This window comes from Mixophyes fleayi, chromosome 4 (assembly GCF_038048845.1).
Source record: "Mixophyes fleayi isolate aMixFle1 chromosome 4, aMixFle1.hap1, whole genome shotgun sequence".
NCBI lineage: Eukaryota > Metazoa > Chordata > Amphibia > Anura > Limnodynastidae > Mixophyes > Mixophyes fleayi.
Genome location: NC_134405.1, coordinates 17,476,009 through 17,494,413, shown reverse-complemented (window position 1 = coordinate 17,494,413; position 18,405 = coordinate 17,476,009).

The window sequence follows — 18,405 nt, the reverse complement described above, 5'->3', positions numbered from 1 at the left end:
GTCTGGTGTCCGCCATCTGTGCAGTGGAATTTAGACTAGTTGAAGGAGGTTGTCTTTGTTTCTGTAGTTCCAAAAAAGAGGAACTGCCATTTCTATTACTATGTTCTTTGTTTCTGTAGTTCCAAAGAAGAGGAACTGCCATTTCTATTGCTATGTTCTTTGTTTTTATAGTTCCAAAAAAGAGGAACTGCCATTTCTATTACTACATTCATTGTTTCTGTAGTTCCAAAAAAGAGGAACTGCCATTTCTATTACTATGTTCTTTGTTTTTATAGTTCCAAAAAAGAGGAACTGCCATTTCTATTACTTCGTTCTTTGTTTCTGTAGTTCCAAAAAAGAGGAACTGCCATTTCTATTACTATGTTCTTTGTTTTTATAGTTCCAAAAAAGAGGAACTGCCATTTCTATTACTACGTTCTTTGTTTCTGTAGTTCCAAAAAAGAGGAACTGCCATTTCTATTACTATGTTCTTTGTTTTTATAGTTCCAAAAAAGAGGAACTGCTATTTCTATTACTACGTTCTTTGTTTCTGTAGTTCCAAAAAAGAGGAACTGCCATTTCTATTACTATGTTCTTTGTTTTTATAGTTCCAAAAAAGAGGAACTGCCATTTCTATTACTGCGTTCTTTGTTTTTATAGTTCCAAAAAAGAGGAACTGCCATTTCTATTACTACGTTCTTTGTTTCTGTAGTTCCAAAAAAGAGGAACTGTCATTTCTATTACTACGTTCTTTGTTTCTGTAGTTCCAAAAAAGAGGAACTGCCATTTCTATTACTATGTTCTTTGTTTTTATCTGTGCAGTGGAATTTAGACCAGTTAGAGGAGGTATACCAAATTTGGTACCGAGGCCACTCCACTACGCAGTCCAGATAGATGCATATCAGATATTAAACTACATTCAGTGTTGGGGCCAAATCCAAAGTTAATGAAAATGACCTGTCATCGTCAAAAACAAGAGGTATTGACGCGCTCGAACTACACCCTGTATATGCTGCAGAGGATGTAGGAGCAGGCAGCTGTGCAGTGGAATTGAGACCATTTGAAGGCGGAGGTATTGTGCCCCCGGTACCAAATTGGGTACCGGGCCCACTCCACTACGCAGTCCAGAAAGCTACCTCGGTGCAACGTTTTGGACTAAAAACAATATTGTGAGGTGTGAGGTGTTCAGAATAGACTGGAAATTAGTGGAAATGATTGTTATTGAATGTTATTGAGGTTAATAATAGCGTAGGGGTTGGAAAAAAGCCAAAAAACAGGATTTTAGCGCTTTTTATGCTTTTTAAAAAATAAATCCGAACCCAAAACCTCAAGCTAATCAGAACCCAAAACACAAAACACAAAACACTAAAAGTGCCCGGTGCACACCCCTAGAAAAAATATATATTTCAAACTGCTTTTTCATGATTCTTCCATATCTCAAAATTAATTAGACCCGCAAAATGTACCCCATATTTTGTTCTGTGAATGCAACATGCACATCAATGTCATAAATGTGCACTTCATTGTTTATGGTTTAGGGGAGTTGTATCAGATGTGTCTGTGTTTGCAATTTTCAAGACCTGAAGTTTTTCAAATTAAAAACCACAACTAAAGTCACATTTTTCTCATCCCAGTAGAGTAGGGAGAAGTGTTTAAAGTTTGATTAATTACCCAATAGTTCTGTTTATTTTTTAACAGTTTTATTGCTAAACTGAAAAAACAACATTAGTTTTTCATTAAAACTAGAAAAGTTTAGAAATGACCTCTTCCCACTCCTGCCTCCAGGACTCTGCCTGGGGTGCTCCCCACCTGTGGAGTATGTTGTCAACGGCTAGACATTCATTTGGTTGACATTCAGAAAGTCGACATCATTGGGTCAACATTCTAAATGTCAACAGTTTTATTACGGCGACAATTCACATGGTCAACAGTATTGTTAGGGCAACAATTCGAATGTAAACAGTATTATTAGGTCAACTATTGAAATGTAGACAGTATTATTAGGTTGACAACTCAAATGTAGATATCATTCTATAGTTAGTGTAAGGTATAGGGTTTGGGTTAAATATAGGGTTAAGGATAGGGTTAAGGATAGCATAAAGGATAGGGATAGAGTTAAGAATAGGGTTCGGGTTATGGATAGGGTAAGGGTTATGGATAAGGTATGGGTTAAGGGTATTGATGTTGATCTAATAATACTGTCTACATTCAAATTGTCAACCTAATAACAATACTGTCGATGTCATTATTATCGACTTTCCAACCCTCTTTATATTATGGTGTTGACCATATATATGTTGATCATATAACTGTTGAACATATGTTTCACACCCACCAGTGGAATGATTACCCACATCATATTAGTCTCAACTCTCCAAAGCTTCAAGTGTGCCCTTAAAGCTTAATTATTCAAACCTATCAGAACTACTAATAAAGCCTTTGCCTCTGCTATCACCTACACTCCTGCACTTCGTCTGAGAGCAGGGTTCTCTTTCCTCTTGTTCTTCTTCTACTTTTGCATCACCCTCTGCACCTCTAGGCCTGCTTTCTTGGCCCTGTTGTCTTCAGCTCTCGGCTAATTTACATTGGCTATTACCTTCACTCAATGTCCAAAATAACTTGATCTGCATTAGCAAATATCTGTGTATAATCTGTAAATTAGTAGATGTCTGGTCTTAGTAGGATTATATATTTTATTAGTATGATGTTTATTTAATAATGTATTTTGTAATATAAGGTATTATAGATCATTGATGTCTGTGTATTGTATACTACTGTACACGATACACAATATACTGCACTATTGAAAACTGTCAATGAACATGAAACAACTTAAACAATTCAACAAAATTTATTTTTCTATTTTAGATTATATTACATGATTAGTTGCCCTTACTGTTTTGAAAGTGTATTATGTGTTCTCTTTTTGTTCTTCTTTACGTGTACACCAAGGTGCCTACTTAATAAATATAAAAAGGAGTATATTCCACTTATAGCACCTAAAACAACTTAATCGTTTTAGCTATTTAGAAAGCAGTGATAATATGTTTACAAAATCAATAACTTTTGGTATTTAATAAAACACTCACTGTTGATTTCCTTTGCACACCAGCCTGTGTGAATACAAATATGTGTTTATTGATATAAACATTTTATGTTTATTTACATGTGCAGGCTGGTTATAGTTGCTGACCCCCTTCTTGCCCATTCACAGGTACTCAGATGTGATTTTACATCAAATTGCCATTTCATACATTGGCGTGTTTAAACTCGCCCAAGAAAATAGCGGGAAATGCAAAATCATAGCTTTGATACATTTACCCCCAGGGGTTGTATTTTTTTGAGTATATTTTGAGTTTTCCTGATATTGATTGCCCTGGAGCTGTGGGGTTTTGAATTGCAAATATTTATGTTGTTTTTTACTATGATAATATGGCAGTGGTGGAAGTTTTACATTTCTTGTCTGCTCAGCCCTCTCTTCTGGATCTCTCATACCAAGACTTCGCTCTCTGGGCTATCTTTTCTATTATCACTAGCCACAATATCGTAGATGTGGGGGAATATTTTCACACCTAGACAAATATTTTGTTCTTTAAATAGAGTATAGTTTATTATTTATAGCAAGTATTTTCAATAGGTCTATAACTCTTTTTAGAAGAGATTAATGTCGCACTATGCATACAATATTACCTCAAATGTACAAACATGAAGAGTCTGTTTTATAGTCTCCCCAGACATATGATCATCACTCACCACTTGGCATTATAAGTCTGATTCCTCCTAATGCCAGTTGGGCAGAGATCAGATCCCAATGTCACACGGTTTTCGATGAATGCGCACAACAGATCAAAAGTTATGGTTCTCAGCAGAAGATCCAAACATTCCAACATAAGTCGTACTTTCCAAACAATCCTGTCAGAGTTCAACAATCCCAATCTTCCTGGGCACCATCTGTTAAAGAGCCTCTGTTTCCCACAGTTTGGGATGCTAAGGGGACCAGCTTTTCCACAGTCAGAATTGGTAGGCCTTATAATCCAGAAGTGGCATGTGACCTGACTCTTGTTGCATGTATGCCTTGTGACCCTGTTGAGAGTGACCCCCTACCATCTGCAGATAAGGGAGCTGTATAATAGTCACCAACTTTGTACCACAAAGGGGCATAATCTTAGCTGGTACAGATCTAGCAGCCAATTAGTCTACCAGTATGTTTTTGAAGTGTGGGAGGAAACCAGAGCACCCGGAGGAAACCCACGCAAACACGGGGAGAACATACAAACTCCACACAGATAAGGCCATGGTCGGAAATCGAACTCATGACTCCAGTGCTGTGAGGCAGAAATACTAACCACTAAGCCACCGTGCTGCCTACATTATAATTTATTTGAAAGGGGCCACAAAAGGTGCACAGCGCCGTACATAAAGAATACAGTAAAACAATACAAGGCAAAAACGGGACATTACAATAAAGGCAAAAACAGTGCATTATAACATAGGCAAAACATTAGAATACTCAGAAAACAAATAGTCAAACCAGCAGGAATTAAAGTGCTAGGCAGGGAATAGTCGCTTGCAGTGACTAGAGGTGGGGGAAGAGTTACGACAATCTGAGCCTGTATCCAGGAGTGTGGGTGCAACAACTAGCAACAGGACCACTGGATGAGGATAGGAAGGAAGTTACTGTGAGCTTGTGGCTAAAGTAATGAGAAGAGGAGAACACAAAGAGTGCACTGCTCTTGAGAGCTTATGATCTAAGGGGAGAAGTAGACAAACAGCGTGACGCGAAAGGAATATGAATAGGACAGTCTGAAGGGAGGAGAAGGAGGGTTAGGAAGAGAGCTTATGGGCTTTGATGAAGAAATGGGGTTTGAGAGCATCTATGAAGCCTTGGAGGGAGTTGGGGAGCCTGATTTTGACAGGAAGTGAGCTCTAGAGGAGAGAAGCAACACGGGAGAAGTCTTGGAGGTGGAAGTGAGAGGAGGTAATGATAGAGGAGATGAACTGGCGGTCATTGGCAGAATGGAGAGGGTGGGAGGTAGTGTGGAGGAAGTTGGTGCTGGATATGTAATCGGGGAAGGATAGGGTAAGAGCTTTAGTGTTTAAACTGGATTAGGTGTCTGAAAGAAAGCAGCTGACAGAGAGGGGATGCAAATGCAGAGTGGTGAGAAAGGAAAAGAAGATGAGCAGCAGCGTTGAGAATGGATTGGATTTGGGAGAGGCGGGAGGAGAGAAAGCCATAGAGATGGAGGTTACAATAGTCCGGATGAGCGATGACAAGGGAGTGAATGAGTATCTTAGTTGCCTGCAGGGTGACAAAGGGACTGATACTGGAGATGTTTGAAAGGTGGAAACAGCATGTTTGGTTGGTGGATTGAATGTGGGAGTGAAAGAGAGGGAGGAGTTGAGTATAACTCCCAAGCAGCGAACTTGTGGGACTGAGGATAATATTGTTGATAGTTAGAGAGAATAGGTGGATAAGGAGGACTTGGGAAGGCGAGAAGACAATGAGTTACATCGATCTGATGTGTTCCAAATCGACACTCCTCTTTTAGCCACTTTTAAGACAGGAATGCCTCATAAATTGCAGGTATGTTAGGGTTATGTTATTATTGGTAAATAAAGTATGTTGCTAGCTAAAACATTGAGGCTGAATCTCTTGTTCATCATAACTACTAACAGTGGTAGGTGGAGTTGTGTTCCTGCGTAGGTCTCTCTTCTCCTTGATAAGGAGTAAATCTTGATGAGAAGCTCTTATGCAACTCTTAATGATAGCTTTAAGCCTGTAACATCTTGTCAAATTTTCATTATGATGATGTATTCTTATTATTGTACCTTGTCATTTGTCAATTGTATTCATCTTCATATTAATCTTTTACACCAAATTCATGTTGACAGTTTGTGTACAACTTTATATACTTCTAAAAATGAAACCTAAGCCACTTTAAATTATCTCAGGTCAAGTTTCTCTTTTTGTATTGGTATCCATTGTTTTACTGGCCTTAGATTTTTCTGGGTTTATCAATAAGCATGCTAAGTGTCTTGTCCCTTTTTCCTGATGTGCCTATTTTAGCAATCACCAGTTATGTCCATTGAGTCAGACAGGAGTTTCCAATGTCAACCTCTCATAGTCCATCTAGGGTGGAATGCGTCCATCCTAGAAGGATATGTCTATAAATGACCCAACCCTAGTAAGCACTGGTACCAGATCCTACATGATTAATACACAGAAAATCCAAACCAATTATTTTTTCAGTGAAGTAAACATTTGTCCCTGGATAGTTTAATTATAATGAGAAACCAGTCAAATCCCATGGCATTCAGCATTGCATAAAAGCTCAGAGAACTCCTTAAGCCTTCTATATTTATTAAAAATCCTACACAAGCTTTGCCCTTAACATCAAGGAAACTACTGGATGTAACATCCTGGAATCAGGGTAAAAACCATTACAGTTATACCAGACAATTGTGGAGCCCTATGCAAAAAATAAACTTGCTTTAATTACATTAAATACCACATGACAGTGAGACATGAAATACTGACAATTGTAAAAATCTACTCATTTCCAAAGATCCATCAAGAACATTCATTAATGACTGCAGGATTGTTCAAAAGTCTTGAATCAAAACTAATCCAGGAATAATTTTTAATGGTAAGGAAAATGCAGACCATGGTTGGTAATAAGCAAACCAAAGAGTAGCCTGTCTTTCAAAAAAGTCATAGTTCATCTTCCTAAATATTTTAACTTCCCATTTTATCCTTCTTCTATTCAGTGTGAAAATTAAAAATTAGCTCAGTGTATCTACAAACTCAGTGTATTTACAGACTCAGTGTAACAGATTTTTCCACAATGGGATGGTGATACGTTAGCACCAGACAGAGAACCCAAACATAGATTGATTCTGTATTCTATGATACTGTAATGTGTTTTAATACTTATCTGTAAACATACTGCTCAACCCCATTGTGGGAACTAGGGCCAATTGTGAGGCCTCTGAGAAAAACAATTTTTACAGCTGCTAACATTACAAATAGATCCCAACTTTAGATGTTTGCTGAAGTCAAAGTCTTTTGAATAACAAAACTGCATTTATCAGTCACTGTTGCCATCATTCAAACACTGTTTCTGAAAGTACTGTATATAAGAATGTCATAAATGTTTTTTTTTTTATTATTTTTACCGTTTTCTGTATATGACTATGTATCTTGTGTTAAATGTTTGGTGTATTTCGCCATCTCTGTTAACTTTACATGTTTCTGTTGCCCTTGAGGCTGTATGTGATGCTAGGTAACTATTTATAGTTTTGTTATTTTAATTTTCTATGTACAAATTCCCATAAATAGTTGCTTTGCTTTGAATATTGGATGCACTTGTCAAAGTTTATTGTTATTCTGTATAGTACCACTTCTCATAGTCTGTAGGCATGGATTACTATATTGTACCACTTCTCTTGGGCTGTAAACATGGATTACTGAATAGTACCACTTCTCATATTTTAGATTACCAGTATACCAGTATACAATGCACATACAGCTTTGAGTCTCCTGTACACCTTTATTTCTGCAAATGCACCTGGATGTCCGAAGAGCCACATTTGCGTAGGAGTAGACATTTGCAGTCATAGAGGTGGAAATGGGAGGAGATGGGTGGAGAGATTGAATTGCCACTGAAGAGGAAGAGGTACATTGTATTTTAGAGTAATGCATTAATACTGATACATTTTAATGGGGCCATTTTATAGTGACAATAGGAGTGGCAAAGTCCCCTTAACAGCCCTGGAGCGATCAGGAAAAGCCCACAATGTTTCAGTGTGTGTCTGGTAGCCACTGGGAGAAGATCCAGACTGTTTGCGGTGGCTTCTAACCATAGATGCACCAGCCCTGTGTTGAGCAGCCTGGGAATGGTTTTCACTATAGTAAAGGGAAACTACACTTGTGGACTATTGGGTTATGGATTTGAGAGACTTTGTCTGTATTTTGTTAATTAATATTTAGTAAATAGTACACTAGACGTCGGGATGACAAATGTGTTTCACCAGAAAAGGGGTCAGTTGTAGCATAGACCTTCTCATTAAAAAATGCAATAAAACAAACATTATTTTAGGACAAAATTGGAACTCACTGAATGAGGTAATACTAAAGAGGCAGAGGGTTTAGACTTTACTGTTATGTGTATTGGGAACCTCTTAAAAAATTTACACTTTCCTCCACACAAAGGTGCACTTCTACTTTTCAGATGATACTTCTAATAATATGATTATAATTAATGCTCATGTTATATTTAGGGTTGTATACTTTCCATCTATACAGACAGAAACATACATCATGAACATGGATTCAGCAGTACAGGATGAAATGAGAGCTCTCTGACAATTTAAAATGCCAAATAAGATGAGGGTCATAATAATCATATTGTAAAATACATTTATAGTAAGTAAATGACATCTGAATCATTTATTTTCCAAAGAGTTTACAATGAGTCAAGATAACCTCACTACAGTCAAAGAATTCTTACTTTTGGGATTCCCACATATTAATGGTTTCAAAGCTGTAATTTTATTTCTAGTGGTACAGATTATTTACATTATGACACTCATAATAAATTCTGTGATCATAATATTAGTGTCAACCAGGCAACAACTACATTCTCCCATGTACTACTTCCTCCAGCAATTGTCATTCAATGAAATGATGTTCTTGACTGTTATCATCCCTAACATGCTACGTGTCATATGGCTGGAAGGAGCCACCATATCTATCACTGGTTGTATAACTCAGACTTATCTTTATTGTGCTGTAGGGTGTACAGAATGTCACCTCCTCGCTGTCATGTCTTATGATCGATACCTGGCCATATGTAACCCTCTTCGTTACAGCACCATCATGAACCTTAAACTTCAACGTTCCTTGGTTATCTATTGCTGGGTATTTGGCTTTCTGTTCACACAGATTACTCTTTATTTACTGTGTCAACTTCAGTTCTGTGGACCCAATGTCATTGACCATTTTTTCTGTGATCTTGTTCCTTTTGTTGACCTCTCATGCTCTTACACCTATATCCTACAGTTAGAGATTTTAATTGGCGCTATCCCTTTAATAGTTGTACCTTGTGTCTTAGTTATTATTAGTTACATCCGTGTATTCATTACAATTCTCGGCATCTCCTCAACAACAGGCAGGAAGAAAACATTCTCAACATGCAGCTCCCATCTCTCTGTTGTGACCATGTACTATGGAACCTTGATCACTATTTACATGGTTCCAGCTAATGGACACTCCTTGACCTTGAACAAAGTGATCTCCATTTTGTACATTTTAGTGACACCCCTCTTTAACCCAATAATATACAGCTTGAGGAATCAAGAGATGAGAGTCATCATTGTGAAGTTACTTAGCATTAAGTGGCTGTAACAATGCAAATTACATAAACATTGTATTAGACAGTAAGCAATATGCAACTTTTTTTTATAATACTATGATGTGATCTATTGAAAATACATAACTGCTCAGAGAATGTATAAAATGCATAGAAAATACAAAAGTGTTATTCTAAGAAGCAATTGAATTTCGTGGTAAAAATGTTGTGAATGTTCTTAATTCTATGTTATTGTATATGATATTTGTTAATACCAATGGAATTTATTTTTGGTAGAAGACTCTTATTCAGCAGTGTCATATAATAGGAACAAGATTAAAGATGAATGAAGTATTATTTAGAAGTTGTTCGATGTTGGCTTCAAACTTTTAAGTAAAAACAAAAGTAGATTGCTTTTAGGAGATTATTTAATATGTGAAATTGGTAAAAGTGGTAATGCTTTAAATTGTAATCTTCAGAATAACCAGAAACTAAATACATTTCCATTTAAATCCTGTTTCAAGGTATTCTTAAAATGAATGGAACCATATAGGATTTTAATTAAGTTTGATGAACATACTACAGGCCCAACATTGTGACATCCAACAATGGGTGACTCATTTATCTCCACTCGTTAAAAACAATTTATTCATTGGAAAATGTCCTAATAATCCTCTTTTTCATGGGACAATATATAAAGCATGTTACAGTATATGTACAGTATGGAGGTATCAGAGACAAAGGAACCAAGAAGTTAAACAGCTATGAGACAGGATGCCAGGAGAAAGTAATTACAAGTTTTGCCTGTAGCATCTATTTTATTTTATTCTATTTTATATTAGTGTATTAATGTTAATAACAGGAAGTGAAGAAAAGGCTTTCACTTCAGAACATATTAAGGTAAATATTTCTTAGTATATGGCAATAAAAACGGGTCTTGAGTATGGATATAGCTATAAAATTCTGTATCTCCTGTACAATATTAGCCTCATAATAGAACAGTGTTTGGAGACCAGAGGCTAGATTTACTAAGCTGCGGGTTTGAAAAAGTGGGAATGTTGTCTATAGCAACCAATCAGATTCTAGCTGTCATTTTGTAGAATGTACTAAACAAATGAAAGCTAGAATCTGATTGGTTGCTAGAGGCAACATCCCCACTTTTTCAAACCCGTAGCTTAATAAATCTAGACCCAGGGGTCAGTCATTATACACTCCACTGTGTCACACTCTATAGAAGTTTCTTGATCCACTTATCCTGCTGCCCACAAGCGCCTTCTGACCGCTATTTGTCACCAAAAGCGCTCATAATATAAGAATATGCCGTGGACCACTATGGAGAGGATAAACTGTGCCAGTTGATTGCAGCTCTCATGGCTGGTCTGAAGAGAGTCTCAAGGCGATGACAAGAAGCCAAGAATGGCATGCCCTGAACAAAGCCAACTTGAAGCAGATTCTCTATGACTGACACATTTGCTGAGATTCAATTACTGACAATTCCAGCCCGAACATCGGTGCTATGTGTCTCCGTGGCAAGTTCTGGAAACACATCATGCTGAAATGAATCTCCGTTATAGTCATAGGAACTATGGACTGCAATGGCTAATGGTAATTTACCCATTTGTGAAACTGTTTTCTAAAAACAAGCCATGAATGGGCCATTAGAATTTAAGCAAGTAGTTTGGATTAATTTATAAAGTTTTTGGGGAGTTTTATGTAATTCTACAAATGACCAACAATAATATTAGATTAGTAAGGGTTATTCAGGGGTTAAACTGGAGGTGAAAGCTCAACTTGTAATCAAGCCGTAAGAGGAAACATTACAAAGCTCGCTTGTGAATTATTTCTGCACCTATATCTCCACTGCACATATTCCCATCTCAAGTCTTCTCTTTTTTTTACCAAATGTTGAACAGAAGTTTTATGCAATCTGTCTCTTATTCTGTCATATAAGCTGCTTAAGAAAATGTTACCAGATGTAATTTTGTCTCTTATTGTGACCTAATTTCCTACCTCTTACCTAACACTTTACCCCTTACCTCAGGTGTATACTGTGGGCCTGAGTCATTAAGGAACGTTTCTGCTGGTTTTGTGGATATCATTCAAAATAATCACACTGTGCATGGTCAGAACCAGACCATACGCAACAGAATGCAGCCAAGCCCAATTCAGCTTCCAGCACAAGTGACACTTACCAAAGCCTAAAATTCAGGGGAGTAAACAGGGTGGGGAATGGGCGGATTCACGTAGGCAATTTATATTAATGGTGTTCCCATGCAGCAACGTCCAAGTCAAACTCAAGAGCACACAGAAGTAGGTTAGTATTCTGCCGTATATCTTGTTCCAACTGGGGGGCTAGTTTAAGTGCTGAATACTAGAGTGATGGTATGTATGCAAAGACATATATTTGCAATCAGGAACAACTGTAAAAATGTATTTTATGTACAATAGACATTAAGGACAACCTAATAAATGTTTTTCCTAGGGAAAAAATCTTAAAAAAATAAATATAATTTTCATTTATAATCATAAATTACTATATTATTGACAGGTAATATCAATTTATTAATATTTTTTTCTGTGCGTTCTTTTATATTTAACATAGGTGTTACACATATCCTGCAGTGTCTGGTGTAATAGAACAAAGTACAACCAGTGCTATTTTTATTGTAAGAAAAAAATGTGTTGGAACCCACATCACGTAGTCAATCACTGTACACACACCCACTCACGTCAGTTGTGCAATGATACATAACGGTCAGCTCCCACAGTAAGCACTCAGCGCGTGACCACACGACCAATCACAAGCTGAGCAGCGCCACAAGCCAAGCAGTGCCATCACATCCAGCGGATGATGAACGCATGCATCAGACTCGACACACAAGCAAACCGCATGCACCGTTTTAATGATATTGCCGCCGACCTGCTGCGCTCAACAGGGCGATTCAAGTCCATGTGGAACAAACATGAAATGTTCAAAAGTTACTTTTAAAACTTGGAAAATCCATTAAAAAAAGGTTCCGGAACTCAGTTCCGGTGAATTCTATGACAAAAAAAGCATTGAGTACAACTTTACTTAAAGTCAACACGGCACGTATCTTTAGATTCCTTCCTTGTTATTCGTGAGTATGCAGAGCTGATTTTTAAAGCAAACGCACGTTGCGCTCAGTTTGTGTGCCGTAATGACTTAGGGCCTTAATGTGTTTTTTCATCCTGTTTTATTTAAAAGTTTTGCACTTTCTAGTAAATGTTGGTGACAAATGCTAAAGTCCAATCATCTACCCATAAATCCCACAAATGTGGCCACAATGACTCTTAGACAAAACACAAACAATTCTTTAAATTTCTTTTCAACCTATTGTTGTCTGTAGCAGTGATATTGGAGCTATTTCTTTCTAAATTCACAGTGATCCTTTCAATCTAAAGGGTTGTCTATTGCTCATGTAATTTTTTCTTAGTTCACTACTGAGACGGCATCAAATACAAGTTTATACTTTTTGCATAAATCTAAAGTAGCAATTATTGTAGAAGCATGAATGGGCCCTTAAACAGAGAGATGATTGCAATTTATAGAAATTTAGATTATAAATTACTAACAGAGAATTCTTATTTTATATATATTCCCTGAGTGCTGGACTAATAAATAATCCTTGTGCTCCGTCTATGTTTGAATACTTGCCGGTAGACTTTGGGCTAGATTTACTAAACTGCGGGTTTGAAAAAGTGGAGATATTGCCTATAGCAACCAATCAGATTCTAGCTCTCATTTATTTAGTGCACTCTACAAAATGACATGTAGAATCTGATTGGCTGCTATAGGCAACATCTCCACTTTTCCAAACCCGCAGTTTAGTAAATCTTGCCCCTTTCATTCACTTCTCTTTTGTAATTATTATGACTGCTATTTATCTCCAGTCCCACACATTTTTCGTGGACTTTTAACTGAATTGGATTTTTCCCAAAACAGCAAATGAAGTGCCAAAGTCCATTCTCTAATTTTAAACCAACAAATTTCCCAACCAAATTTACAGTGATTTACTTATAAACTGGGTCCTACCTATCCGTTGTTCTGTTACTCTACCTGGTATTTGTTTAGTGATTATTTAATAGTGTATTGTGTACATTAATTTAAACTTTTACACTAAAATACCTGTAGACAATACATTTTAAACACTAGAGCAGGGTTTCCCAAACCCAGTCCTCAGGGCTCCCCAACAGTGCAGGTTTTTTTGGATGACATCTGACATAATTAAGACCACCTGTGGATCTGTTACAAAGTGTCAGTCAGTAATGAATACACCTGTGCTCCAGCAAGGAGATATGGAAAACCTGCACTGTTAGGGAGCCCGGAGGACTGGGTTTGGGAAACCCTGCACTAGGGGGTAAAATTATCAAGCTTCAGGTTTAAAAAAGTGGATATGATGCCTACAGCAACCAATCAGATTATTACTGTTATTTTGTAGAATGTACTAAATAAATGATAGCTAGAATCTGATTGGTTGCTATAGGCACCATCTCCACTTTTTAAAACCTGCAGCTTAATAAATTTACCCCTATGATCTTGAACATTTTCTTGATGACTCAAATAACTGCTGTTGGTTTAGAATTATTTTAATACCAGACCCCACCTTTCCATTTCTGTATCTTCAATAAGACTACATAAAACTTGGTGATACCGAAGTTCCATTCATAAAATAGAGTGCAAGAAACTCGCTTTCAGTGGGTTGCTTCCAATGTTGTTGACTTATTACACTGCAGAGGTGCCTAGTGAAAGAGGAGCTTAGCGGAAGACAAGAATATCAGTCAGGGAAAGTGAAGTCATTAGCAGAGTAACCTAGAATAAAGGGAAGCACCAGAGAGAGGACCAGTGATTTATAAAGTGACAATAGATAACAGAGAGTGAATTGTAGATGATAGAGGTGTTAGTGTACCCAAAGAACATGAATCTGTCAAGGCTAAAGGAAGTACTAATACAACTTTTCAGAAAAAAGTCTACCCAGATCTGGAGCAAGAAACATTTTCATTAAACTAAATCTGGACTCATTAGTAACAGATATGCAGCACCACTAAATGGCTCCCTAATGACATCCACAAAAAAAAAAATATAAGCACACAGATGATTTCCACTCAAACATTATTCCCTACAAACTCTCAAGCAACAGTAATTGAAGAGAGACTAAGAATCACCAATTACAATTAAAAATGTAAACCTAATTGAGCATTATCTGTTCAGAACTGTAAATAAATTGGTTTTAGGAATAAAGAATACTAACATAAAAAAAGAAATTATAATAGTTATTATTACCAAAATGCCTATTATCAGTATTTGATATTATTATAATAATAATAATAATAATAATAATAATAATAATAATAATAATAACATTTTATATTGATAGGAATTTACTTTGTTTTGTATTTACTGTAATATGACTAAATGTTTGTATTATATTTTTAGGATACCTTTTAGAGCCTGTATTGTATGAGCATCTGATGTACAGTACTGTTCATTTGACATACACCTGGCACATACGATAATGGTGCTTTTTTTAGAGCTTGTTAAAGGACCTGTGGTAGCACCTTACATGCACACACTATCCTCTTATTCTGTTCTTAGATACACTCGCTATAAAACGTACACTTTTATGCACTTTTCCTTACACAGTGTTGCCTTACTCAGTCTTTTGACCACACTAAATAACACAAGTTTTACAGAACTATTTATCCAATATTCACTGTATCTCAGCAGTACTTCACAGTATATATTCATTATAAATAAAAAAATACTCACAACATATGTATGTATTTAAATCAAAGTATTTTACTGTTAACACAGAAAAGCTTGTATTCACAATTCACACATATATCATAACGTTGTTCAACATAACGTAGTATATCAATATAGCATTAACACTATGTTCACCACCGTTATTCCTTACACTAGCCTAACTTTACATATGTATCCTTAATAAGAATCAGTATTTATAATATTGATTGAAGTCCTTGTATCCTCGGTCCGATTCTTATCTGCAGTGTAGGGAACGTTCCTGTAGCATGGAATCCTTTCTTGTAGCTTAGTGTAATATATATATATATATATATATATATATATATATATATATATATATATATATTGTAGTGTGTTGTAATCCTATAGATCTTTTCTGCAGTGTAGTGTATCCCTATTTGTATAATGTTCCTAGTGTAATGTTCCTAGTGTAATGTTCCTAGTGTAATGTTCCTAGTGTAATGTAGAGCTCTTTGTCAAGAGGCAGCAGGCATCCAAAGAGAGAGGGGAGTCCCAGGTCTGGAATTTTATAGTCCAGACCTGGTAACTCCCAGCAGCAGCGTGTGTAGTGATTCACCACAAACATGTGCAGCTTCTTGTGTCAAGGGGTGATGATGTCATCACCCCTGTCTGTTCTCCCCACTGTGTATGTGTCCAACAGTAAAAAGCCAGTGACCCTCCCAGTGTCCCAACACCCTCCTTTGTCTATGGTCAGTTTCAGGTAACAGCTTTGAAACCTGAGTTGTGTGTGGGGTTTTACAAACACATGCAAAATAGCTAATGTTGCCATGTGGTTGGGAGGATGGGAGATACTTTGAACAATGCATGAAATGGCTTGAGAATCATAACATAGGAGAAGATTCTTCAACAGAGCTTTATGATGTATATATATCCAAGTCAACATCATTCCCAATTAGTCAGGGTAATGAAACCATACAGAGAGCTACTTTTTACAGAGACTGCAATGCACTAACAATATTCGGACACAAGACTTTGCGACTTATCAGCCGATTAACTGGCTGCAAAAATTCTGTATTAAGAAATTGAGTTAATTGCTTGCTTATTCTCTTATCTTTGATGGTCTTCAATATTCAGCCCTACACACTAGCTGGGGGTTACACAGTACCATGTGAGTCCAGAATCACTTAGACAAAGACAACTGGAAAATTACAAATGTACCATTATTTTATATCACAAGTAGATATCTGTGTTTGCCATATCACACAGGCATAGGAATACAGTTAACAACAGCCATGGGGTTCCCCAAACTGAGAGCCTACCCTAAAGAGGCTATAGTCACGATTCCTCTGGCGTGCTGTCCCATCTTCATCATCATCATCATCATCAACAACATTTAGTTATATAGCACCAGCAAATTCCGTAGCGCTTTACAATTGGGAAGAAATAGTAATAAAATAATATATAAAGACAGAGAAATAAGTGGGCCCTGCTCGCAAGTTTACAATCTATGGGAAAATTGGAGTTTGATACAAAAGGATAAGTGCTACATCATATTGCATATTGGTCCAGCTAGAATGCAAAAGTAAAAGGTATTGAGTGGACTGTATGATCAGTCACATAGCAATGTTGGTGAGAGGGTTGTTGTCTTGTGTTAGCTGTGTAGAGGGTGGTAATAGGTTAATCTAGGGAGATTAAGATGGTGGTTGAGGAATATCATAAGCTTGTCTGAAGAGGTGGGTTTTCAAAGAACCATTGAATGTTTAAAGACTAGAGGAAAGTCTTACTATGCGAGGGAGGGAATTCTACAAAGTGGGTACAGCCCGAAAAAAGTCCTGTAACCGAAAATGGGAGGAAGTGATGAAAGTGGAAGAGAAACGCAGATCTTGTGCAGAGTGGAGGTGTTGAGTTGGGAGATATTTTGAGACAAATGAGGAGATGTGTATCGGTGCAATTTTGCTGATGGCCTTGTATATTAGTAGAAGAATTTTATATTGGGTTTGATGAAAAACAGTCAACCAATGTAGAGACTGACAGAGTGGCTTAGCAGAGGGACAATGGTTTCCATGGATATTTAATCTAGTCGCTGCGTGCAAAATAGATTATAGGGGTTTGAGTCTGATTTTGGGAAGACCAGTAAGGAGGGAGTTGCAATAGTCAGTTGATGAGTGCATGAATTAAAGTTTTTGCAGTGTCTTGTGTGAGATATGCCCACATTCTGTAAAAGTGGTTTAGATGTTTGTAACATGATTTAGATAAAGAGTAGATGTGGGGAACAAAGGATAATTGGGAGTCAAGGATTACACCTAGGCAGCGAGCTTGCGTGGTGGGATTTATGGTCATGTTATCAACAGAAATAGAAATGTCAAGCAGGAAACTTCTGTTTTTGGGTGGGAATATTTATAATTCTTTTTTGAAAGATTGAGTTTGAGTTGGCGAGTGGATATCCAAGATGAAATGATAGAAAGACAGTTAGGAGAGACAACACAACGTGAGAGAACACAGATGGTAAGAGATCAGCGACAGAGCAAAACCATTCATTTTTCTGCCAGAAAGGGAGGGGCTAAGCCTAATGTTCTCCTGCTTTTGGCAGGTCTACAAAGCAGAGAGAGAAAAAGTTTTTATGTTGCACAAATTTATAGGAGTAATACAGTTGGAGTCATTTTACTCTATGTTTAAATTCCTGAGATGATGCTCAAATATTTGATATGGGGTGCAACCACTAAACTAAATTTAATAGCAAAGAAGGAGAAAAAAAGTTTATTTGATAAGGAGCACATCAATTGCTTCTTATTCCTGATAATAATAGCTTGACACCTCTTTGTATTTAAAAACAGCTTTATTAATCGTTATTTAACACAATCTTAGTAAATAAAAACAACAAAATAAAATGAATTTGTGTGTGATTAAATCAAATCTGAGATTGATTAGTAGTTAGCACTTCTGCCTCACAGCACTGGGGTCATGAGTTCGATTCCCAACCATGGCCTTATCTGTGAGGAGTTTGTATGTTCTCCCCGTGTTTGCCTGGGTTTCCTTCCGGTGCTCCGGTTTCCTCTCACATTCCAAAAACATACTTGTAGGTTAATTGGCTGCTATCAAATTGACCCTAGTGTCTGTCTGTCTGTGTGTATGTTAGGAAATTTAGATTGTAAGCTCCTATGGGGCAGGGACTGATGTGAGTGAGTTCTCTGTACAGCGCTGCAGAATTAGTAGCGTTATATAATGAGATGATGATGATGATGATGATGTAGTATGTATTTTACTTCCTATAATTTATTGAGATATAGATGACTTGCTAGATCAGCATGTACAGATTTTCTTATTAGCGGC